The sequence below is a fragment of the Zea mays genome, chromosome 6 (assembly GCF_902167145.1).
Source record: "Zea mays cultivar B73 chromosome 6, Zm-B73-REFERENCE-NAM-5.0, whole genome shotgun sequence".
Taxonomy (NCBI): Eukaryota; Viridiplantae; Streptophyta; class Magnoliopsida; order Poales; family Poaceae; genus Zea; species Zea mays.
Genome location: NC_050101.1, coordinates 71,082,738 through 71,107,330, shown reverse-complemented (window position 1 = coordinate 71,107,330; position 24,593 = coordinate 71,082,738). Strand labels below are relative to the sequence as shown.

General features: G+C 51.6%; 1 pseudogene; it reads right to left on the bottom strand.

The window, feature by feature from the left end:
- Window positions 1-493: 493 nt before the first annotated feature.
- Window positions 494-8,748, bottom strand: LOC103631086 (B3 domain-containing protein Os02g0683500-like; annotated as a pseudogene).
- Window positions 8,749-24,593: the final 15,845 nt, after the last annotated feature.

Sequence of the window (24,593 nt, the reverse complement as noted above, 5' to 3'; positions counted from 1 at the left end):
ACGGGGCAAAAGGATGATCAAGGGGTACCTTGACTTCTTTGTTTTTACGCCACTTTGTCGCCTCTCCACGAGGAGGAAGAGGGGGAGCGCATCACGCTACCCTCGGTGGGCAACGGGCATGATTTTTCCATGGAGCTATTAACAGGTAAGAGATGGTGAGCAGTACCGATGAAAGAAGATGAGACGATTTAGAAGTTAAACAACTGACCTGCAAATGCTTCTAGCTAGCTAGTCCGGGCTTTGCCTGCTGTAAGTTGAGTGCTGCTGATGGACATGGACTGTCAATGTAGCGAAGCAAAAAACTGAGTCAGTTTTCAAACCATATGAAAGCAACAATAATTGATTAATTAATTCGCCTAACTTCTCTCTATATATATTGTCAAGCCAGCACAAGAATTTGAATGGCCGAAACAAAAATCAGAGAACAAGTGTTAAGAAGGCTACTCTAGATCCTATGATCAAAAGTTATAATGTAATCTCAAAAGGTGAAGAAGGTAGCAGACGGAAGGAGGAAATTTTCAACTTTCCTTTTTTACTCCCCCGATCGATCGAGTTCGCCAGCTGATCGATCTCTCGCTCACAGATCGAGATCCAAGGACGAGTGCGCTTCTCTCTTGGAGGAAGACGATGACAACTGCGACGAGGCTGCAGATGACTCGGCGCCGTGTTGAGGCGATTCGAAGAACCTCAACGGCCCCGGTCTTTGCCATCCCGGTGTCCTCAGCGACAATGTGTTGGCATCTTGGCTTGACTCCGCACTTGTGCCTGGTTGCGGGTTGTCGAGGTTGACCCCAAGCAGGCGGACATGCTTCGACGCTGCCGTTGGGCTGTTGACGAGCGGTACCGAGTCGAGAAGCATGGGCACGCTAGCCGTGGGCGGCGCGGGGCTGGGTTACAATGCTGTGCAGAGGCGGGTGCAGGGGCGGAGGCGGTTGCTGCTACGGCATGGACGCGCGAGGGGGCATGCCGGCTGAGCCGAAGAAGAGGAGCTGCCTGGCCGGCGCGGCCGTGGCGTTGATGTTGCGGAAGTCGAGGGCCTAGCGGAAGCGGTGGTGCTTGTAGAGTGTGGCGGGCGGCATGAAGAAACCGCCCGCGCCGCCGCCACAGGGGCCGTAGGGCGACGCGACGAACGCCATGGGGAGCGGGAGGCACCGCATGCGGTGTGGGTCGCGGGAGTCGGCGCGGCGCTTCCAGTCGATGAAGAGGCGGTCGCGTGTGGTGTTGCCGTCACTGCGGTAGAAAGAGACGGTGTCGCCGGCGTCGAGGCGCTTCTCCTTGACGAAGCGGCTCTAGCCCTTGGTCATGACGTAGCTCTGGCTGCTGTTCCAATAGGAGTAGCGGAAGCGCCAGAGCTTACCGGCGCGGTCCTCGAATCTGAGCAGCAGGCCCTTCTCGTTGGCCGCCGCTTCCAGCGGGAAGTACTTCGCCGCGTGCTGCTTCGGGATCACCAGCCGGTTGAGCTTCCCCACGTCGCTGGGCGTCACCAGCCAGTTGAGCTTCCCCACGTCGCCGGCGGAGGCGGCGGCGGCTACTTCGTCTGGTGGAAGACACGGGAGTGAAAAGAGGATAAGATTAGGGGTTTAAGATAAAAAAATTTAATTTCCTAGAGTAAAGCCGTAGGAAGTTACATAACTTTCTAGAGTTCGTACATGTACTCTAGGACGTTAAATAACTTCCTAGAGTAGATCATAGAAAGTTAGCTTTTCGTTTGACTGGTCAAAAGCTAAAACCTAACTTCCTAGAGGAGGTTGTAGTAAGTTAGCCACCTATGCTAACTTCCTAGAGGCAGCAGTAGGAAGTTAGCTTTTCATTTGACTCGTCAAAAGCTAAAATCTAATTTCCTAGAGTAGGCCTTAGGAAGTTAGCTGCCCACGCTAACTTACTAGAGGTGGCCGTAGGAAGTTAGCGGCTCGTTCGACCACACCCCTGGATCAGCAACTAAAAGCTAACTTCCCAGAGGCAGCCGCAGGAAGTTAGCTGCCCATGCTAACTTCCTACGGCCGCCTCTAGGAAGTTAGCGGCTCGCTTGACCGAACGAACGGGTCAGCATGTGAAAGCTAACTTCCTATAGCTTTTATAAAATACCGTAGGAAGTTATGTTTATTTTCTAGAGCTACCAGTTGCCTGTCGGAAGTTATTTATTTCCTACGGTTTGTTATAAAAGCTGTAGGAAGTTAAAAAACCGTAGGAAGTGTATGATTTTGGTGTAGTGCCCCAACGGGGTCATCACTGTCGGATCCACGTACCGACACGCGTACGAATGCGACGTGGAGTGCGTGGAGTACGCTGAGGCCCTCGCCGAGTCTAAGGCCCTCATCGCCGACCTGGAGTGCCTCTCCAAGGAGGTGCCAGATGCGAAGCGCCACGGCGGAAACTTAGAACCAGTTGAGGCGGTTAAGTCCGTCCTTCTCGACCCTAGCAACGACGACTGCAAGCAAGTCCGGATCGGCTCCGAGCTCGACCCCAAATAGGAAGCAATGCTCGTCGACTTTCTCCGCGCGAACGCCGAAGTGTTTGCGTGGAGTCCCTCGGACATGCCCGACATACCGAGGGATGTCGCCGAGCACTCACTGGATATCCGAGCCGGTGCCTGGCCCGTGAAGCAGCCTCTGCGCCGTTTCGACGAAGAAAAGCGCAGAGCCATAGGCGAGGAGATCCACAAGCTGATGGCTGCAGGGTTCATCAAAGAGGTATTCCATCCTGAATGGTTAGCCAACCCTGTGCTTGTGAAAAAGAAAGGTGTGAAATGGAGGATGTGTGTAGACTACACTGGTCTAAACAAAGCGTGTCCGAAGGTTCCCTACCCTCTGCCTCGCATCGATCAAATTGTGGACTCCACTGCTGGGTGCGAAACCCTATCATTCCTTGACGCCTACTCAGGTTATCACCAAATCAAGATGAAAGAGTATGACCAGCTCGCAACTTCTTTCATCACACCTTTTGGCATGTACTGCTATACTACTATGCCATTTGGCTTGAGGAATGCAGGTGCAACATACCAAAGGTGCATGAACCACGTGTTCGGAGAGCACATCGACCGAACGGTCGAGGCTTACGTCGATGACATCGTAGTCAAGACAAGGAAAGCCTCCGACCTCCTCTCTAACCTTGAAACGACATTCAAGTGTCTGAGAGCGAAGGGCGTGAAGCTCAACCCCGAGAAGTGTGTCTTCGGAGTCCCCCAAGGCATGCTCCTGGGGTTCATCGTCTCCGAGCGGGGCATCGAGGCCAACTCGGAGAAAATCGCGGCCATCACCAACATGGGGCCTATCAAAGATTTGAAAGGAGTACAAAGGGTCATGGGATGCCTTGCGGCTCCGAGCCGCTTCATCTCGCGCCTCGGCGAAAAAGGCCTACCCTTGTACCGCCTCTTAAGGAAGACCGAGCGCTTCACTTGGACCCCCGAGGCCGAGGAAGCCCTCGGAAACTTAAAGGCGCTCCTTACAAACGTGCCCATCTTGGTGCCCCCCGCTGCGGGAGAAGCCCTCTTGATCTACGTAGCCGCAACCACTCAGGTGGTCAGCGCCGCGATCGTAGTCGAGAGACGAGAAGAAGGGCATGCACTGCTCGTCCAGAGGCCGGTCTACTTCATCAGTGAAGGGCTATCCGAGACCAAGATCCGCTACTCGCAAATTCATAAGCTACTGTACGCAGTAATTCTGACGTGGCGAAAGTTGCGACAGTCGAGTCTCATCTATTGACTGTGGTGTCATCCTTCCCCCTGGGGGAGATCATCCAGTGCCAAGAGGCCTCGGGTAGGATAGCAAAGTGGGCAGTGGAGATCATGGGCGAGCCAATCTCGTTCGCTCCTCAGAAGGCCATCATGTCCCAAGTCTTGGCGGACTTCATGGCTGAATGGGTCGACACCCAATTACCAACGACTCCGATCCAACCGGAACTCTAGACCATGTACTTCGATGGGTCGCTGATGAAAACAGGAGCTGGCGCGGGCCTGCTCTTCATCTCACCCCTCGGGAAGCATCTCCGCTACGTGCTACGCCTCCATTTCCCGGTGTCAAACAACGTGGCCGAGTACGAGGCTCTGGTTAATGGGTTGCGCATCACCATCGAGCTAGGGGTTCGGCGCCTCGACGCTCGTGGCGACTCGCAGCTTGTCATTGACCAAGTCATGAAGAACTCCTACTGTCGCGGCCGGAAGATGGAGGCCTACTGCGACGAAGTTCGACGCCTGGAAGACAAGTTCTACAGGCTCGAGCTCAACCACATCGCTCGACGGTACAGCGAGACTGCGGATGAGCTGGCTAAAATAGCCTCGGGGCAGACAACGGTTCCCCCGGATGTCTTCTCCAGAGACATACATCAACCCTCCGTCAAGACCGACGACACGCCCGAGCCCGAGGAGGCCTCGGTCCACCCCGAGGAGGCCTCGGCCCAGCCCGAGGTATCCTCGGCCGCCGAGGGTGAGGCACTGCACGTCGAGGAAGAGCGGAATGGGGTCACGCCTAATCAAAATTGGCAGACCCCATACCTGCAATATCTCCACCGAGGAGAGCTACACCTCGACAAGGCCGAAGCTCGGCGACTGGCGTGGCGCGCCAAGTCGTTCGTCTTACTGGGTGATGAAAAGGAGCTCTACCACCACAGCCCCTTAGGCATTCTCCAACGATGCATATCTATCGCCGAAGGACAGGAGCTATTACAAGAAATACACTCGGGGGCTTGCGGCCACCATGCAGCACCTCGAGCCCTCGTTGGGAACGCCTTCCGACAAGTCTTCTACTGGTCGACCGCGGTGGCCGACGCCACTAGGATTGTACACTCCTGCCAAGGGTGTCAATTCTATGCGAGACAGACGCACCTGCCCGCTCAGGCCCTGCAGATAATACCCATCACCTGGTTGTTTGTTGTGTGGGGTCTGGACCTCATCTGTCCCTTGCAGAAGGCACCCGAGGGCTCCTCGCACCTGCTGGTCGCCATCGACAAATTCTCCAAGTGGATCGAGGTCCGACCCCTAACCAGCATCAGGTCCGAGCAGGTGGTGGCGTTCTTCACCAACATCATCCATCGCTTTGGGGTCCCGAACTGCATCATCACCGACAATGGCACCAAGTTCACTGGGAAGAAGTTCCTGGACTTCTGCGAGGACCACCACATCCGTGTGGACTGGGCCGCCGTAGCTCACTCCATGACGAATGGGCAGGCTGAGCGTGCCAACAGTATGATTTTGCAGGGACTTAAACCGAAGATCTACAACGACCTCAACAAGTTCGGCAAGCGATGGATGAAAGAGCTACCCTCGGTGGTCTGGAGTCTGAGGACGACACCAAGCCGAGCCACGGGTTTCTCGCTGTTCTTTCTAGTCTATGGGGCCGAGGCTATCTTGCCCACAGACTTAGAATACGGTTCCCCGAGGACAAAGGCGTACGACGACCGAAGCAACCAGACCAGCCGAGAAGACTCACTGGACCAGCTGGAAGAGGCTCGGGGCATGGCCTTACTACACTCGGCGCGGTATCAGTAGTCTCTGCGACGCTATCACGCCCGAGGGGTTCGGCCCCGAGACTTCCAGGTGGGAGACTTTGTACTTCGACTGCGGCAGGACGCCCGAGGGCGCCACAAGCTCACTCCTCCCTAGGAAGGGCCATTCATCATCGCCAAGATTTTGAAGCCCGGAACATACAAGCTGGCCAACGATCAAGGCGAGGTCTACAGCAATGCTTGGAACATCCGACAGCTATGTCGCTTTTACCCTTAAGATGTTTTCAAGTCGTTCATATACCTCGTTTTCTTTACATACAAAAATAAAGTCTAACCGTCAAGGAAGGGTCAGCCTTGCCTCGGCAAAGCCCGACCCTCCCTCGGGGGCTAGAAGGGGGGAACCCCCTCTGCGTCAAAATTTTCCTCGGAAAAAGTCTTTTGCCAAAACGTCTTTCGCGCTTTTCGACTGCTTCGGTAGTGGGGTCCTGAAAACGACGGGAGTACACGTAAGCGGCAAGGCCGACCGAGCCGAGGGACTCCTACGCCTCCGGGATACGGATACCTCACTCATCACCTTCCGTGAAAAGTAACTCACGCTCGGATAAGCGATTCTGCTGCCGAACAAGTCCTAACGCTCGAAAAACTTTTCTGCCAGAACGACTTTCGTGCCTTCTCGACTATATCGGTAACAGAATCCTACGAACGAGTAAGAGTGCACGTAAGCGACAAGGCCGACCGAGCCGAGGGACTCCTACGCCTCCGGGATACGGATACCTCACTCATCACCTTCCGTGAAAAGTAACTCTCGCTCGGACAAGCGATTCTGCTACCGACGAACAAGTCCTGATACTTGAAACAAGAGGAAAGAAAACACAGCTTTATAATACGACAATAAGATGTTTGGGCCTCGGCGGCCGCGAAAAACATACGCATACTACAAACAAATTGTTCCTGCCGGTTCAGACATCGACAGAGGGAGCAACGACACCCTCGGCGTTGTTTCCACTTTCGGCGGGATCTGGCCCGGCCTCGAACGGCGACACGGGCGGAAGGATCTCCACCTCGAAGGAGGACGCCAACACCGTGCTTGGGCCATCGCAGCCAGGGTCTCCGCAAGGGTCCCGGCCCGAGCAGACACCTCGACCGGCCGCTCCGTAGACTCAGCCAGCTGTCCCCCGAGGACATCAGCCCGGCTCACGGCCTCGGCAGCATGACTCCGAGGTTGGTCCCGCTCACGGATGACCTGGCCAGGCTCCAGCCGCCGCTGCTGCACCTCCTCGGCCTGGGAAGCCACCCGCTCCTGGGCCGACGAAGCCTCTTTTTGAGCCGACTCCGCCTCTGTCCACGTCGACAACGCAGCCTCTAGCTCCAGCTCATCGCAGAGCGGCCGAAGGTTCTCAAACTGAGCAAGGGAAGCCTTGAGCGGCAAGGCCGACCGAGCCGAGGGACTCCTATGCCTCCGGGATATGGATACCTCACTCGTCACCTTCCGCGCAGGGCAACTCACACTCGGTTAAGCGGTTCAGCTAGCCGACAGGCAAGTCCTGGTGCTCGAAATGAGGAAGAAACACGGCTTCATGCCAAAATAACCAGATGTTCAGGCCCCGACAGCCACAATGAACATACACCCACACTCAGGGTGCCATTACAAACGGAACTTCGGTTCCACTTCCGCGGGTATGAACAACCTCCACACCAGAGGGCCTGCGGGACAACAAACTCCAGGTGGCTCGCCGGCGACCACTACAGCAGCAGCGATGACCTCAGGTTAAATGCTGCTGTAGGAAGACCCTCGCCCACGTCCCCACACGAGGGGCGAGGACAAGCAGTCAAGGCCGAAGAGCCGGAGGTCCGACTGCAGGTGGCGCCAACGATCTCATCGTAGGAGAAACCTTCTCTGGCTGCCACCACCTCAGCACCGACGACAGTGGCCACCTGCGCGCCGGTGCTACACCAACAAATGGCGGCCGCCCCAGCCTACACCGGCAGATCCCTACTCAAGTCCTCGCGGACGGGCATGCACCGACCTCCGCGTGGAGGCGTCGTGCCAGAGTGAGGACTAGACAATCCAAGAACACGAACGCCGCCCTAGCGGCGTGCGACGTCTTGGACGATCCCCCGGTGCGCACGGGGCAACGACCGCCCGTGCGGTGGACGGACGGCCACGCCCGGATCAAGCGGCAGGATGCAGCGTCGGAGGCCACGACAGGGCCAGCTGAGCCAGCGAGCCAGGCACGCTGGAGCTGACAACGCTTGTGGCCGACCGGCCCCGCGTTGTCAAAGTTTGCCCCCTCCGCAAGGCCGGTGAGCGCCCTCTCCCCTGAGTGCTGAAGGAAGAGGCGGCCCGCTGGCCCATGCGGGAGGTAGAACCCCGGCTCAGCTCGCCCCCTTGCCACAGCAAGGATGATGAAGATCCTTGAAGCTGAGGGCGGGGTAGAGGCCGCAGCCCGGCTTGCTCCTCCCCACCATCGAACTGGTGGTCATCATCCTGGATGACCATTGGTGAGGGAATGCAACCTGGCTGCATGATGAAAATCCTTGAAGCCGAGCGATGGCTGAAGGGTGCCAACCCCCGTGAGGTTGCGCTCCTCCAACAACAAGACGAAGGCAACGCAGGCGCTCCCTATCCGGGGGCTCGGAAGGTGGAAGGACGCGATGCATGAGGGGAGTGCGAAGGCATGGCTACCGCCCGGGGGATCGATCCCTTTTTAAAGGCGGCTCTCCCCACTCGCGTCCTCAAGCGTCGCGGACAAAGTCTTCACCGATGTGCTCCAGGGTCCTCCCCCTACGACACGGGGGCTGGGTCCCACGCGTCATGCAAGCTAACCTGAAACGGAAGAAGCCAAACCGCCGCACGAGAAGCGTGTAACCGCCCCGCGGTTACAAGCACTCCTCCATCCTCGCCGAAACCAGCGGTCGAAAGGGTGGACCGCCATGCAGGTGGCGTACAACCGCACTGCGGGGGAGCACCCCTTCGGCTTCGTCGCATCCAGCATGGAGGCCCAGGCCCACACGTCATGTAACCGACGCGCCAGTTACTACGTGCAAGCAACCGCACCACCATTTGCGCCAATGCCGCGCCTTCTCGACTGTGGAACCGGTGCTGCGACTCGAGGCAACCCTGCGCGTGGCCCAGCAGTGCCAATCGAGCACATCGATCATGGGTCAGTCAGCCGCGGGAGGAGGCGTGATGGTTGATATGGCCAAAAGTGGACCGGCAGTAATGGCGGCAGCAGGCGAGCGGAAGCGGTAGTCAAATCGTCTACAAGCTCACGTACCCTCTGGAGTAGCAGGGGAGCCCTCTCCCATGGCGTGAAGACGATGCGCCCGTGTTCCGTTCCTCGAACGGCTCGCACACGCGGCCGCCCCGCGAACCGCCCGTCCCGTCGCATTAACTCCTCGGCAGGGCAAGCGACACCTTTGGCAGGCGAAGCGGGCGTCGTTTCACCTCCGCCATGATGACGGCGTCAAAAAAGGTGCGCCACGCCATTTAAATTCATATCCTTTTCCTCTTCCCCTTTCTCTCTCTTGCTACAGGGACCGGGAAAGGGGATATTTCGAACGGGATCCTTCTCCGCGAAGGAAGCGGGCCCCGAGCCCTCCTACTGATCAGGGGTTCGAAGGCTGGCCCCTCGGAAGGGTTCGACAGCCGCCCCAGAGCACTCGGGCTTCAGGCTCACTACTGATCAGGGGTTCGAAGGCTGGCCCCTCGGAAGGGTTCGACAGCCGCCTCAGAGCACTCAGGCTCCGCGCCCACTACTGATCAGGGGTTCGAAGGCTGGCCCCTCGGAAGGGTTCGACAACCACCCTAGAGCACGCAGAGCAAGGGATGACTCTGGGTACGTCGGTTACATGGCCGAGGCTCGGCCTACGCTCCCGAGGTACCCTAGGACATTTCCGAGACCAGCAGGAGCGATTTTGTAACGGAATCCCATCAGAGGGAGGCATCGAGCCCTCGGACCCTATCGAATGGGTCCGGGTCCGGCAAATCACCTGCAGGTACTTTTGGAGTGCGCCTCTAGGCCACTAGCCGACCCTTATCGAACGGGGCACGGGCGTCCACCCGGATCACCCGTTAGCAACTCAATGGAGACACCATGTTCGGCGCCCTCCGAGGGCAACATGGCGCTTTCCCCCCTTCCTCCTTGCGGAAAGGCGACGAAGGGGCGTATGATAAAAGTCGAGACAGTCCTTGATCGTCCTCTCGCTCCGTGCAGAGGCTCGGGGGCTGCTCTCGCAAACCCGGCTACGGCCAAACCGTTGACAGCGTCAACAAACCAGCCTGAAAACTCGGAACCTGACCATGCACCCGGGATACAATCAGGTTGCATGAGGGAACAACCAGACCGGCCGAGGCATCACGAAAGGCATTAAGACCTCAGAGGAGTCAAACCACTCCTCCGAGGCCTCGGGGGCTACACCCGGCAGGTGCGCTCGCGCGCACCCACCGGAACAAAGTGTAACCGAGAAAGGCCGGTCCCCTCGCAAAAAAGTGCCGCAAAGCCTCCAAGCGAGTACCAACACTCCCTTTGAGGCTCGGGGGCTACTGTCGGGTACCGTAATTAGGGGTACCCCCAACACTCCTAAACACGGCTGGTAACCACCATCAGCACAAGCTGCAGAGACTGATGGGCACGATTCAGGTCAAGGCTTCATCTGCTCAAGGGACACGATCTCACCCCGCCCGAGCCTAGCCTCCGGCGGGAATAGTAGTCCCAGACAAATTCTCACCTCGCCCAAGGGCCTCTTCAAGCAACGGACGCACCCTCGACTCGCCCGAACCCCAGCTCGGGCAGGCATCGTTGTGAAGCAACCTTGGCCAAATCGCCTCACCAACCGACCGTATCGCAGGCGCATTCAATGCGAGGATCGCCTGACGCCTTATCCTGACACATGTGCCTCAGTCGGCAAGGTCGAAGTGACCGCAGTCACTTCGACCTTCCACTGACTGACCTGACAGGAAAATAGCCCCGCTCGCCCCGCTCCGACTGTTGTGCCACATGCCAGAGTGAGGCTGGCAACAACCGAGTTCAGCCTTAGGCGCAACAGGAAGCTCCGCCTCGCCCGACCTTAGGCCTCAGCCTCGGCCTCGGAAGGAGATCTCCGCCTCACTCGACCCTAGGGCTCGACCTCAACCTCGGCCTCGGAAGGAGGACTCCACCTCGCCCGACCCCAAGGCTCAGCCTCAACCTTGGCCTCGGAGGGTGGTCTCCGCCTCGCCCGACCCCAGGGCTCGGCCTCAACCTCGACCTCGAGAGGAATCGCGTCCTCGCCTGACCCCGGCCTCGGCCTCAGGAGGAGTCTCCGCCTCGCCCGACCTTGGGCTCGGACCGACCGCGCCACGAGGGATACATCATTACCCTACCCCTAGCTAGCTCAGGCTATGGGGGAACAAGATCGGCGTCCCATCCAGGCTCGCCCCGGTAACAAGTAATGATGGCTCCCCGCGTGCGTCCATGACGACGGTGGTTCTTAGCCCCCTACGGAAGCAAGGAGACGTCAGCAAGATCCCAGCAGCCCCGATAGCTGTGCTTCTACAGGGCTCAAGCGCTCCTCCGACGGCCACGATACCGCGTGCACAGGGCTCTAGCACCTCTCCGACAGCCACGTTGGCATGTACACAGGGCTCTGGCACCTCTCTGCCGGACACGTTAGCGCATAGCTACACCCCCATTGTACACCTGGACCCTCTCCTTGCATCTATAAAAGGAAGGTCCAGGGCCCTCATGCGGGAGGGTCGCGTGGGAGGACGGGCTGACGAACAGGCTCACTCTCCCTCCCTCGCGAACGCTTGTAACCCCTACTACGAGTGCATCCCCCTGGCGCAGGATAACACGAGCTGCGTTTTCCCCCTTGTGTTCCATCTCGCGCCAACCCATCTGGGCTGGGACACGCAGCGACAATTTTGCTCGTCGGTCCAGGGACCCCCCGGGGGCGAAACGCCGACAATACTGTACCTTCTTGAGTTGTGTGCCAATATTTGTACATGTGTGATGTGATGTTCATTTTTACCTTCCAAATGTATTGAATGTATGCTCACTTTACTTAGACAACAAGCAGCTCGTGGTTCCTGAGTGTGTTGCCGAAGATCCCTCTAAGCAACAACCTGGTGAAGGCAACTGTTCTCAGACCTACTATGTCCTACTATACTTTATAATTCACTATCCCGCATTACATTACTAAAACTTAAGGATTGACTAGTTTGTATTTCCCTTACCCTTGTTTACCTCTTTGGGTTAATCATGGTTAGCTTATGCTATTGCTTAAACATAATCAATGAACATGATGTGATATTTTATGATACGATGATGTTATCCCGATGGGGTCCTTGTGATTACTTTAGGGGGCTCAGGCTCTTTCCTGAGTACCTCTCCGTAAGGACCTGTTTGGGGAGTGCCAACCCGTGATAATAGTGCAACCATGAGGGTGGAATGGGAGGCCCTTAGCTGATTAATTAGAGGAACCAGAGGAGTAGTTGGCTTCGCCATAGGGCCGTCAATGGGGTCCGGGCACAGTACTTGCTCTGCCAAGGTTGGTTGTAGAGGTTCTTTGATTTGATTTTGTTAGTCACCCTTCCTTTGGGGAGATGTACTGTGTTTATCAAACTGGAGAAACCTAACAGGCGGCTATGACCTCTGGGAAATCTTTGTAAAGGCTACGTAGTGAGACCCTGCTGGGTCACCTTGGTAGTGATCAATGGGGAGGCTAGAACCCCAGGCAGAATGGGAATCACGGCTTGTGGGTAAAGTGTGCAACCTCTGCAGAGTGTTAGAAAGTGGTATATCAGCCGTGCTCACGGTTATGAGCAGCCTTGGGATCCTCTTCGATTAGAAGAACAATGGTTATTTTTATGATGATGATTAACAATGGTGATTATAAATCCTGATCTCTGGTATTTCCTCTTGGAGGGAGTGCCTGTGGGTAATAACTGGGCTATTACTAAAATTTGGCTCTACTTATAAAAATAAAACTTGACCAACTAAAAGCAACTGCACATACCGCTAGTCCAGCTTAGCCAAACGGGATATTTGCTGAGTACGTTGATGTGTACTCACCCTTGCTTTACACATCACCCCACCCCAGGTTGTCCCCAGTGTACCCAATGCTCAGGAGGTGAAGTTGGCAACATGGATGACTTCCAGGAGTTCCTGGAATACGACGAGTTCTAGTTTACTTTAGTGGCAAACCCCCAGTCAGCTGCCTGTGTAGGCTTATAATTCTACTTTTCGTTACTCCGCACTTTGATGTTATTGTTAAACACTACGATTATGTAATAGACTCTGTGGATGTCTTAGACATCTTGATGTAACTAAGTACCTTTCCGCTATTTAATTCAAGCATTGTGTGATGATGTCCAATTATGTAATTGGTGTGTACGTGAGTTCTGATCCTGGCACGTACATGGTTCGCATTCGGTTTACCTTCCAAAACTGGGTGTGACACCATGCGTGGCTCGACGCCGCCTAGGAGGCCATCCAGAGGGGTGTCGAGTCGGTCTAGACCACCCTCGGAGGCCCGACTGGGCATGGCGCTTCTGTGGCCAAGGCGGTAGCTGTAGGCCCCGCGGTGTTGGTTGAGGCCATCCTCGTCTCCTCCGGGGAGGAGGTGGGTTGGGAAGCTACATCGATGGTAGCATCTCCCATAGTCTCAGACCTTCTACGCGCCATTCTCGACACCCCCGACACCACGCAGGGCTTGGGGGCGATGTCCATTGAGGAGGACGGTTGAAGAGTACATCATCCCGCCTCCTATCGTCGGGGGAACGACGACCTTGTTCGCATAGGGCTAGATCTCTCGACATGGGGAGGGTTGACTCTGACATGGATGGCCGCCGAGGGCAACCCCTACTTCGTCCTTGATGATACGGAGGAGAGGGAAATGTGGGCGGTGCTGCGGGCGATGACTTGGGTAAGGGAGCCACTTCTTCGAGTTGGGGATCCCTTCTTCTTCATGGTGTGGTGATGTGGCTTGTTTCCTTCGCAGGGGGTTATGGCAAAGTCCATGGCTAAGTCGCTCTTCATCAGCCGCGAGCATGATGTCTGGGCCATGCTGCAGCGCCATCATGCCATGTTGTGTCCTGCGAACGAGCAGCTGGCGCTGAAGAGTGTCGAGGCGACTGACCTATCGTCGCTATGCATGGAGCCGAAAGATGAAGGCACAATCGAGCGTGGGAAGGTGCCCCGCTGGAGAAGGAGGTGCGACGCCTGAGGGAAAACCTTTGGGTGGTGTCTGGCGAACGAGATGAGTCTCGGCGTCAAGTCAGCGAGGCTTCTCTCCGAGCCGACTTCCTTGCGAAGGACTTGGGGGGCGAGCAGACCATGGCCCGAGGACTGAGGGCCTGTTTGGGAGGTAAGTGTTGTTGTCTCGTTTTACCCATTTTAACTTCTTCTAGCAATGGCTTAACATTTCTGTTCTTTTCCAGAGCTCGAGAAGGATCTAGAGACTACCACCCAGACCTCTCTGATGCTCACCTAGACCGTCGACAAGAAGAGGGCCAAGCTGAAGGACATGTATGACGCGGTGATGGAGTTCGGCTGAGACATCGGTGCCTCAAACATTCCCCTGGATGAGCTCTCGTGAAGCCACATGCAGGCCCTGAGTGGCTACATGCGGAGCAAACTTCACGAGGCTATGCATCTCTGGGTGAAGTGGGCATTGGCCGTGGTTACCTCCCACTACGAGATCAATCTCGAGCGGGTGTGCAAAGGCTATGTTCTGTCGGACGAGTGTGACCTCGCCGAGGCTGAAATGCAGAGGCTTACCAATGTCGTCGAGGGGCCAGGCTCAGCGTTGGCGATCCACTTCGAAGACGAGGTGGTTCCACTAGTGTTGTCCCCTCCTGTCGGATATTACTGTGTTGCGGTGCCTCCTGGCGCCCCTGAGGTTGACGCTTCGCCTCCTCCTGCCATGCAAGCCTCCTATTCACCCTGAGGGCTTGCTTGTAAAGAACATGTTAAGTTGTTTGCGCGAATTGTGCTTTTAGACCTTTTATTTTTGGCCTTGTTCTGACGTTTCACTGTGTTATTTTTTCCGTTGTTTCGCTCTCGTCGTCTGGTCCTTCCATGGAGTTCCCTTTTGGAGCACGAGTTACCATTTTAGGTGGGGATAGTGAGTGAGAAAACCATTCCCTAAGGCGTAGGTGCTCCGCGTCTCGGCTATCCTTCCTGATCGGGGTGTCTTTTGTTCCTTAGGGTTCCGTTTTTTGACTAGAACAAGGACATGAAACAGGTTTTTTGAGAAAAAACTGCGAGAAAAAGTGACATAGAGGGGGTTTCCACCTTCCAGCCCCCGAGGGAGGCTTGGTTTTGAGGTTAAGGCTAAGCCTCACTTGAATGCCAACTTTATTATTTATGAAAGTTTTAGTACAATTTAGACATGGGATACTAAAGGTAGAAAGCGATGTAGCTGCTCAATGTTCCATGCGTTGGCATAGACTTCTCCTTGTTCGTTGCAAAGTTTGTATATTCTCGGCTTTAGTACTTGGGCAAAGATGAAGGGTCCTTCCCAGGGGGCGTGAGCTTGTGGTGCCCCTGGTTGTCTTGTCGTAACCAAAGCACCATGTCACCCTCCTGGAACTCCCGATGTCGGACACGCCTTGCATGGTAGCGTCAGAGCGATTGCTGGTACTTGGCCGAATGAAGGAGTGCCACATCCCGAGCCTCTTCTAGCTAGTCCAGTGAGTCCTCGCTGTTGACTTGATTATTGTGTTCGCTATATGATCGTAGCCTTGGGGAGCCATGATATAGGTCTGTGGGCAAGATGGCCTCGGCCCCATAGACTTGGAAGAACGACATGAACCCCAGGGCCTGGCTCGGGGTTGTCCACAGACTCCAAATCACCGAGGGGAGTTCGTTAAGCCATCTTCTGCCAAACTTGTTTAAATAATTGAGGATCCTTGGCTTAAGACCTTGTAGAATCATGCCGTTGGCGCATTCTAGTTGCTCATTTGTCCTTGGATGAGCCACAGCTAACCAGTCCACACGAATGTGGTGGTCGTTGTAGAAACTCAAGAACTTCTTTCTTGTGAACTGGTTGGCATTGTCTGTGATGATGGAGTTGGGGACCCCAAAGCGATGGATGATGTCCATAAAGAATGCTACCGCCTGCTCAGATCTAATGTTGGCGAGGGGTAGACTTCGATCCATTTGGAGAACTTGTCGATGGCAACCAGGAGGTGCGTAAAGCCCCTAGGCACCTTCTGCAGAGGACCGACAAGGTCTAACCCCCACACAGCGAAGGGCCAAGTGATTGGGATCGTCTGTAGGGCCTAGGCTGGCATGTGCGTTTGCCTTGCGTAGACCTGGCATCCTCGACAGGGTCGCACAATCCTAGTACCGTCGGCGACCATTGTTGGCTAGTAGAAACCTTGCCTGAAGTCGTTTCCAATGAGGGTCCGTGGCGTCACGTGGTGCCCGCAAGCCCCGAGTGGATTTCTCCTAATAACTCTTCTCCCTAGATGATAGGGATGCACCACTGAAGAATTCCTGAGGGACTGTGTTGGTACAGGTCCTTTTCTTCTCCAAATAGCACAAAAGCCTTCGCGCGCCGAGCCAGGCGTCGAGCCTCAACCTTACCGAGGAGTAGTTCTCGAAGGAGGAGGTACTCTAGGTACGGGGTCCGCTAGTTCGACGCTGAGGTGGCTGTAACACCCTAGGTGTTACTCAAGATTTTCCCTCCACACCCACATTTGTGAACATTATCACATGTGAATTAAATTGAGCAAAAGACACCAAACTTGATATGATAAAACTAAATCAAGTCTTTTCATCCCAAGAATCATACCCTAACCACATCATGCACCCGAAAGTGAGCAAAATTCTCAAACCCTAAAACTAACCTATTTAAGCCTTTTTAAGTACCACCAAGAAATTTAGTGAAAAGGCTATGAAAAACATAAAATCATGATTTGGACTAATTAACAAAGTTTTAGTACACTAAATAAGCTACAAAATATAGTAAGGAAGTTTAATCAAAAGGGTTTTGCAAAATTCTCAAAACAGCCACTTAAGTGGAGACTTCAAATGGAAATCAGAAATTCAGAATTCTGACCTGCTCATCAAAATCAATCGTGTTCACCTAGTTCCAAGGCTCAAATCTGCTAGGTCCAAATAATAAATTGGCGCCAAATTACCTTAGGCACGCCCTGGAAAAATTTGGAGACAAATCTCAGCCGTTTGACATGATCTTGGCATGGATTTGCCTCGGGACGCAGCAGCCAGACACTGATGACTTGGCGACGCGACAACTCTCTGTACACGGCCGAAAACCTCTCGGCTCCCACACAAAAACAACAAAGCATACCCCGGGGAACATATCTTACAATATGATCTTGCCTAAATTCGTGAAGATTTGAAGCCCATGGGCGTTGGAACAGTAGCAAAAGCAATGTGCCACGTGCTCGACCACGTCTGACCGCCGGTGCACGCCTGCCCGCGCGCTCGCGCCGAGCCACGCCCGCCCGCGCACCCGCACCGGTCCATGCCTGACCGTGCACTGCACCCACGCCTATAAGAGCAGCACGGCCTCGGTCGTACTCCCTCCGCACCGCGCCCAACTCCCTAGAGCTAGTCCGTAGCTCCGGCGACCTCCCCGTGAACCGCCACCACTGCTAGAGCTCGGCCACCGTAGCTAGACCTTTTCCTTGCAACCTCCAGTCGATCCAATGCCTCGGCTAGCTTCCCTAGAGCCCCGTAGAGCTCCCCGAAGCAAGAAACCAAACGCTACCTCATCGGAGACGCTGTTCCACCCTCGCCGGAGTTGTTTCCCCGCCGGCACGCGTGGCCACGACTAACCGGTAAGCCATAGTACTCGTGCCCATGTTTTCCCTGACACCCAGTGAAGCTCGCTGCAAGGTTTAATCGAATCCTACCGCCGTGGTTAGGCTGGAACACTTGCCGCCGACGAGCTCCCCCGCCTGCGCACGAGGTTCGACCGACTTCGACCACCGCTAGCGACGAGCCGACCATCGACGTGACCGCCGTGACCTCCCCGACCTCCATGGACACTTCACCGGAGCTAGATCGCCGCCGGTAAGCCCCGCCGCCCTTTCCTCCGCCGCAGTTGCTGTTCCAGTAAGGTTAGGACCACGAGATAGATTTAAGTTAACCCTAGGGGGTTTTCTGCAATGTCAGTGACTTACATGAATAGTATATCGAAGGCTAATCTGTGAGAGAATGGGAAGAATAGAACCAGGGACTTCAGCGCAAATATGATTTTCTTTTTCCTTTTCGAATTTCTGAGTTATTAAATCTGTAGCAAACTTGATAAATGCATAACTTAAAGAGTATGCATCCAAAATTGGTCAAAATAAAATTTCGACTCCATAAAATATGAACTATCCAACAAAAATAGTAAACTCCATGTTTCCTGTACTATTTTTTGAGTTTTGAATTAAATTAGAAAACTGCCCAAATCTTAAGAATGCAGAGAAAAATAGAAATGCTTCTAGACTAGGCTTGAGAAAAATTGTGGGGACACTCACCTAGTAGTTACACTGTTTAAAAATAGTAAACACCACAGTATACAAGGCTAAACTAGATATATCCATTAAAGCCTATTTCTACCCAAACTTTAGGAAAATGAAAAAGGGGATAGAAAATAGAAACTAGAGGGTGACCACATTTTCCTAGCAATGCCTAAGTGATGTAGTTCATAGGAAAAATATATGGAACCCTAGTCTAGTATTGATCTGAGTATATAATTTTATTTAGGTGTTATGAAGTTAATAAAGACCATGATTAAAAATATAAGGACACAAACATTAATGCAAAGAAAAATTCAGTAGACCCCTGACCACTAATATACCACTACAAAAATGATAACCACCCCAAACCATCACAGTAAGTGGGTTAAACAAATAAAAGTTGGATTTTGCCAATACTTCAAATAAATCAAAAGAAAGACTAAAATGGGAAACAATGAGCAACCCTATTTTTACCTAAGTACTTATGATGTATACTACAAGATAAAAATATAAGACTAAGGTAAAAATGTAATGGAATACACCTCACCCCATGCCCCATGAAAAAGACCATATATTCCAAGAAATCTTACAACCCATTCCCTATAAGCAAAATTAACTAACTTTAAGAATGATTGCTCTTGCGCAAATAAAAATATAGAAAAATTAGGAAATCTGTTGTTTGACATTTTTTAAAAATAGTAGTAGTGGAGAGCACCACTGTGCCCCCAAACTTTAGAAAATCACCATAAATTAACCATTAGGTATCTTTGGCTAAAATTTGGCATAAAGTCATATTATTACACCTAGATAACAGCAAAAATAAACCTTAGGGTAAAATTCACTTCTAGAAGAGAGTTGTAGTTCAAAGCACCCCCTCTGCCCTAAATTTTAATATTTTTGTGCAGAGAAAACCATTCTTATTTTAGGCCTCAATTTTTGAGACTGAATTATATAAACCCGTGAAAAGCCACTGTAATTTTTATAGGATTTTTGTAAATTTTTACATCAATGTTGTAGTTCAATTCCACTCTAAAAACATATGTAGAAAAGGAAAAGAAAGGATTAATGAAGTACAAAATTAAGCCGTAAATAACTTCAGCCAAAAACCCTATCACAACAGCACTGTGCACCATTTTCGGCGGCCACACCTAAGACATTGAAGGATTGTTGAGTACAACATTAATCCAACTTTCCAGACTGGCCACACCTACTTCTAATTACCAAGTATACCACTTAAATCTTCAATAGTAAGGCTAAGATCCGTCTTGCTAACTTGAGTACTTCACCTTGCATTTTAATTATTAAACTTACATACCATAGCATACATGTATCTTATTCATTGCATTCATTTAGATTGCAACCTCGCTGACAGAGAGTACATGCTCATCCCCGAGCAAGGAGTTGCCCAAGAAGAAGTCCAGGAGCTAGCTCCAGAGCCTACCACCGAGGATCTCCCTGCAGCCTCAGCATTTGAAGGCAAGCCCCAGCTTTATGCATAACCATTATATATGCTACTTTACTACACTTAATATTTGTAGGTTTGTAATGTGCACTTAAGTGTAGGAGTTGCTTGAAAACCTAGTTGCATGAACTCAGGATTCCTTTTTTTAGATGGATACTAATATGCTAGGTCGAGTAGCCGCTTTGCTAATTAGGGATCTCGGTAGAAGTCGAGTGATTTTTCTAGCACTCGCGCGAGGTCAGGAATTATATGTATTCATCTTGATAACGGGATCTATGATGGTCTATAGACTTGGATCCAGGGTGGATGCATTGTCTATGAGACGGAAATGGAATTAAGGATTAATGTGCGGATACCTGAGTCAAGCGTTTGAAAGTACTAAACACATGTCGGGAAATATGGTAACCGGTAAGCCTAGTACCTGAGTGAAGCCGGGCACAGACTTTCCTCCTCACTTATCTTGAGACGGGGTCTCCCATGCTAGCTATGGTGGGTGCAAGTGCAGCCACTGCACGGCGGCAGCCGTGGTCAGTGGGGCATTGCATGCCAAGGCGGTGAGCCCTGGCCGCGAACGGGGAATCGATGGGGATGGCTGATATTTGTGGGGACGGAGTGCCCCTACATGTCGTGTGTTTAGGTTTACCTTGCAAGGTTAAAACTCAATTCGAATTGTCTGCTTCTCGCAGCTAATGAGACTTCTTGACCCCTTGTACTGCATCGAGTAAAAAGTGAAATGAGGTTTTACTTGAGATAACATGTTGATTGTACTAAATGATTGCTACCTTCTATGCTTAGAAAGGAGCAAACCTAGCTTAATTAAATATGTTAGAACTGGTAAAGCTAAAACTGTTTTTAGACTCAGCTAGTGCTTATGGCAAACCAACCCCTCAGCCAAACAGCTGCATGGTCTAGAGGTAGAGGAGTAGACTCATCACACCGGGTAAGTCTAGCTGAGTATTAGTATACTCAGCCTTGCTTGTGGCATATTTTTTTCAGGTACGCTACAAGAAATGGTTGATGGTGTGACTTGGCCTTCCACCCTGCCACCGGGTTGGACGGTCTAGTGGGATGCTGCCTCGACAAGACAGGACCAGGAGGAGTAGTGGGCTAGGCCTTGCCCTGTTCCTCAGTATCATCGCTATCGATTATCCGCTGCACTATTAAGAACTTGTTACCTTTTATCAAAACTTCGATTTATGTAATAACTTTAGTACCTTAATTTGTGGTTTCATGTTTATTGTATTCTCTCTGAGCCTCACCATCGTGTGAGCTAATGGTACTCGATCCTTGGTAAGTGGCTCTATCGGACGAGATCCGAAGAACTAAACAATTTATTCCAGTTTAAGTGTGTTGTTGCCCTTGAGGGTGTGACTTGGGCACTTAAGCTGGAATAATTTGAGTGATTTTGCCACAGCTGGTATCGGAGCGTTTACCATTATAGAGGAATCGATAAGTCATGAACGCCAACTTTTCAAAAGTAAAATTTGCTTAGAAACCAGTGTTGGGTCGTCAGAACTAGAACGCTAGACCTAGGACGAAAGGCCTTAAGAATTGTGGGGAAAATAGGTGGCTACATAAGTAGGCCATATAGGCCAACCTTAGAGTGTAGGGATGCCCTAGAAGCACCCCTCTGAAAGGTGAGAAGACGTTCTTTCCAGCATGCATGAATTATAAAACATGAAGAAATTAAAAGTTAAGGAAAAAATACATCAAACTATGAACCTGACAAGCATTGTTAATAATGGATGACAAGAAATGGGTTGGAATAGATAAATCTAAGTTAACCCACCTCCTTTGAAACTTGAGCACACGTTTCTCCTTACCGGTACTTTAGCACTTACATCTAACCCTATTTCCTAGATGACTTCACCCACCCCAGCAATGGAGGATACACTCGCTTTAGTTTTGACTACCTTTCCCATGAGGGCTTTCCCTCCATCTTGTGGAAGGTGCTCTGCTCCGCTGATTACCCTACTCCCCCTCTGTACATGGTGCAGTTGTACGAGGAGCATCGAGTTCCACGTTGTAGGGTTTGGCTGACCCTGGAGTCTCACCCTCTGCAGCCTAGATGGCGTTCCCTTGATTCCGAGAGTGTCGGGTTCAGGGTGGACGACACCACCGAGGCCACAGCTAGCGCTGAAAGCCCTGACAACCTTCTGCAGATATCATCCCCTGGAGATGATGATGCACCCACTGGGACTCTTCCCCGCCGAGAAGAGGGATGACCCCATGTGGTGCAACCGAGTGAGCCACGTGAAGGACGTGTGGGCCATTCATCCCGACCAGGTTGGGAGAATCACTGTTTAGTGTATGAGTGCACTGTACCGCCTACAGGCCCTGTAGAGCAACGCCATGGCACACCTTACCGATCTAGCTCAAACTACTAAGATCACTCTCGACAGTCAAGAGGACTTCATGGTCGACTTGTCTTCGGAATTGGTGGAAAAAGACCTACAGGTGGAACAGTTGAGCCAGTGCATCATGACTCTAAAGCAGAAGGTGGAGATCCGGGATAACACCATCGATATCCTAGAGATCTAGCTCCATGATGTGCAGGAGGAACTTGAGGAAGCTAATGACCACCTGGAGATGCACCACCATGACATGGAGGCAAATGAGGCAGGAAGCGAGGGAGAGGAGGATCCCAAGGAATTAGAGCCAGCTCCCGATCCAAATGCAACTCCCTACGGAGTGCCCCCTTTACTTGCATCCACCGTTTCCTCTACCACTCAGAGTTGACGGGTTAGTTTGACATATTAGGAGGACAGGAACCCACGCGAGCTTAGAACAACAAACAATACTACAAAAGTGCACGCCGTGCAGCATCCTACATGTCTTCCTCGGCAGTGTCCCGCTCAGTGATAGAATAATGCTCTGAGTAGGCCTCTGTACCTCGGAGATCATCATCCGAATGGCACACCAAGCAGGTAGCCTCCCATTGGTCCGGGTATAACCCACGACTGTGCTGGTAGAATACACAGCGGTACTGGATGGACCAAGTGTGTGTAACACCCCAGGTGTTACTCAGGCTTTTTCTCTCCACACACCCACATTTGTGAACATTATCACATGTGAATGTAATTGAGCAAAAGGGCACCAAATTGAAAAGGAAAAACTCAAACATGTAATTTTCATGTCAAGAAACATACCATAAACTCATCATGCACCTCAAGGGAGAAAATGTTCAAAACCCTAGTACTACCCTAATTAAGTCATTTGAACACAAAAAGGGAAAATAGTGAGAAGACTATGAAAACATAAAATCATGATGAGGATCAAATAACAAAGTTATAGTACACTAAATAAGCTACAAAATATCGTGAGGAAGATTGATCAAAGGGGTTATGCAAAATTCCCAAAATGACCCCTCAAGTGAAAACTCAATGGGAAATTCAAAAAATTCAGAATCTGGATTTTGACCTCTTCATAATGTTCAGTCGTGTTCTCTAAATTCCAAAACTCAAATCCACAAGATCCAAATATAAACGTGGCGTCAAATTACCTTGAACACACTGTGGCAAAGTTTGAAATCAAACCAAAATCGTTTGACATGATTTGGCTTGACCTTGGTCTCGGATTCCAGCAGGGCGACAAACCCAACTTTGCCCCCTCGTATCTTGCAAATCCGAGATCTAATCCACTGAAGTGTTGTAAGAGAAACAAAGAGTAAATGACAAAGAAGAAATCGTGTGCAGGGATTTGGGAGAGTTACGAGAGGATCGCGAGCCAATTAGCGTTTGAAAATGACCAGACCGAGCGATGCCACGCGTTCGATGGCTTGCGTGACCGGCCAAGCGCGGACTGGCCGAGGCAGCATGCGCCCTGCGCGTGGTCGCCCCGCCCCGCGCGCCTGCGTCTCGCCCCCGCCTATATGTGCCCCCACAGGCCTTAGCAGTATTCACTTGATGTCACACCCGGTTTTAGGGGGCAAAACTGAATGCATAGCATATGTGTGCCAGGATCTATTTCCACACATATGTTGACGTCACAAGTGTAATATATCAAAAGGACAATGCATAAAAGCATAAATAGCGACTATATTAACATATTACACTTCGAACGGACATAATGTCTTAACCTTTATTCATCAAAGTACAGCGAAACATGGACATCCATCAACGGGAAGATGATCGGGGGTATCACTAAACTAGCATCCATGGAGCTCAGCATCATAACTTTATCTGCAAACTTCTGATCAAAATTAAGCAAGGGTGAGCTCACTTATAGTCGGGGCTCAACAAGTGGGAGAAAATGCAAGGTAACAAGGTAAGGCGATGTTTAATGCGATTGGCATTTTAGTTGGTCAACATTTTATTATCAACACCCGATTACTAGGTATAAGTGTATACCAAACCCAATTAAGCATAATTCATAATCAGCATGAACTTAAACCATTTGAGCAAATACCATCAACATGAAGCTCAACCTCTTGAGCGCACCATTTAAGCATACCACTTAAACAAAACCGATCACAATTTATTTCCATCTTCAAGTTCAATTATCATGTGAGAGTCCAGGCTGCTCATAACTGTGAGCACGACTGATATATTAGTTTTACACTCTGTAGAGGTGGCACATCTTTACCCATGAGTCACGATTCCCTTCTAGCCTGGGTTAGCTAGACCCGTATTCACTTCTGAGGTGAATGGATAGGGTCTCACTACGAGGCTTTTCCCTAGAGTCCTCATTATGCAAATGCTGGAAATGGTCAAACTGCATAAAGCACACCTGATGTAACCAACTTATAGACCAGTCTGCAGGGTAAAGCTTGGGAACCATGCCCGTATGCAATCTGCCTGAGCCGGAAATATAATCGCTTGGCAGATGCCTCCATTCCGGTCGACCACGACCAGCACCCAACATAAGACTTCCCTAGTGATTTAGCCAAGGGCGTCCCATACCACCCTCATGGTAGCACTGTTTTCCTGGGTAGTCACTCCATGTTCCAATTAAATCATATGATCTTGCTTAATCATCGGATTAGCAACAATAATGTAAACTTATCATTTGGAACATTAATATCACAAACAGGAGTGACTGCATAAAGTTACGTTGTAGCAATAGCATAGCTACGAAGGTAAAGTATAATACCCATGTTTGATCAAGGAATACGATTGAAACGGTTAAGTGTATCCGAATAGGTAACCCATCAAATTATGCATATATATATATCCAAGAATAAACTTTATTAAATGTATTGTTTGGGATCAAACAGAGTATGCAGAGGGA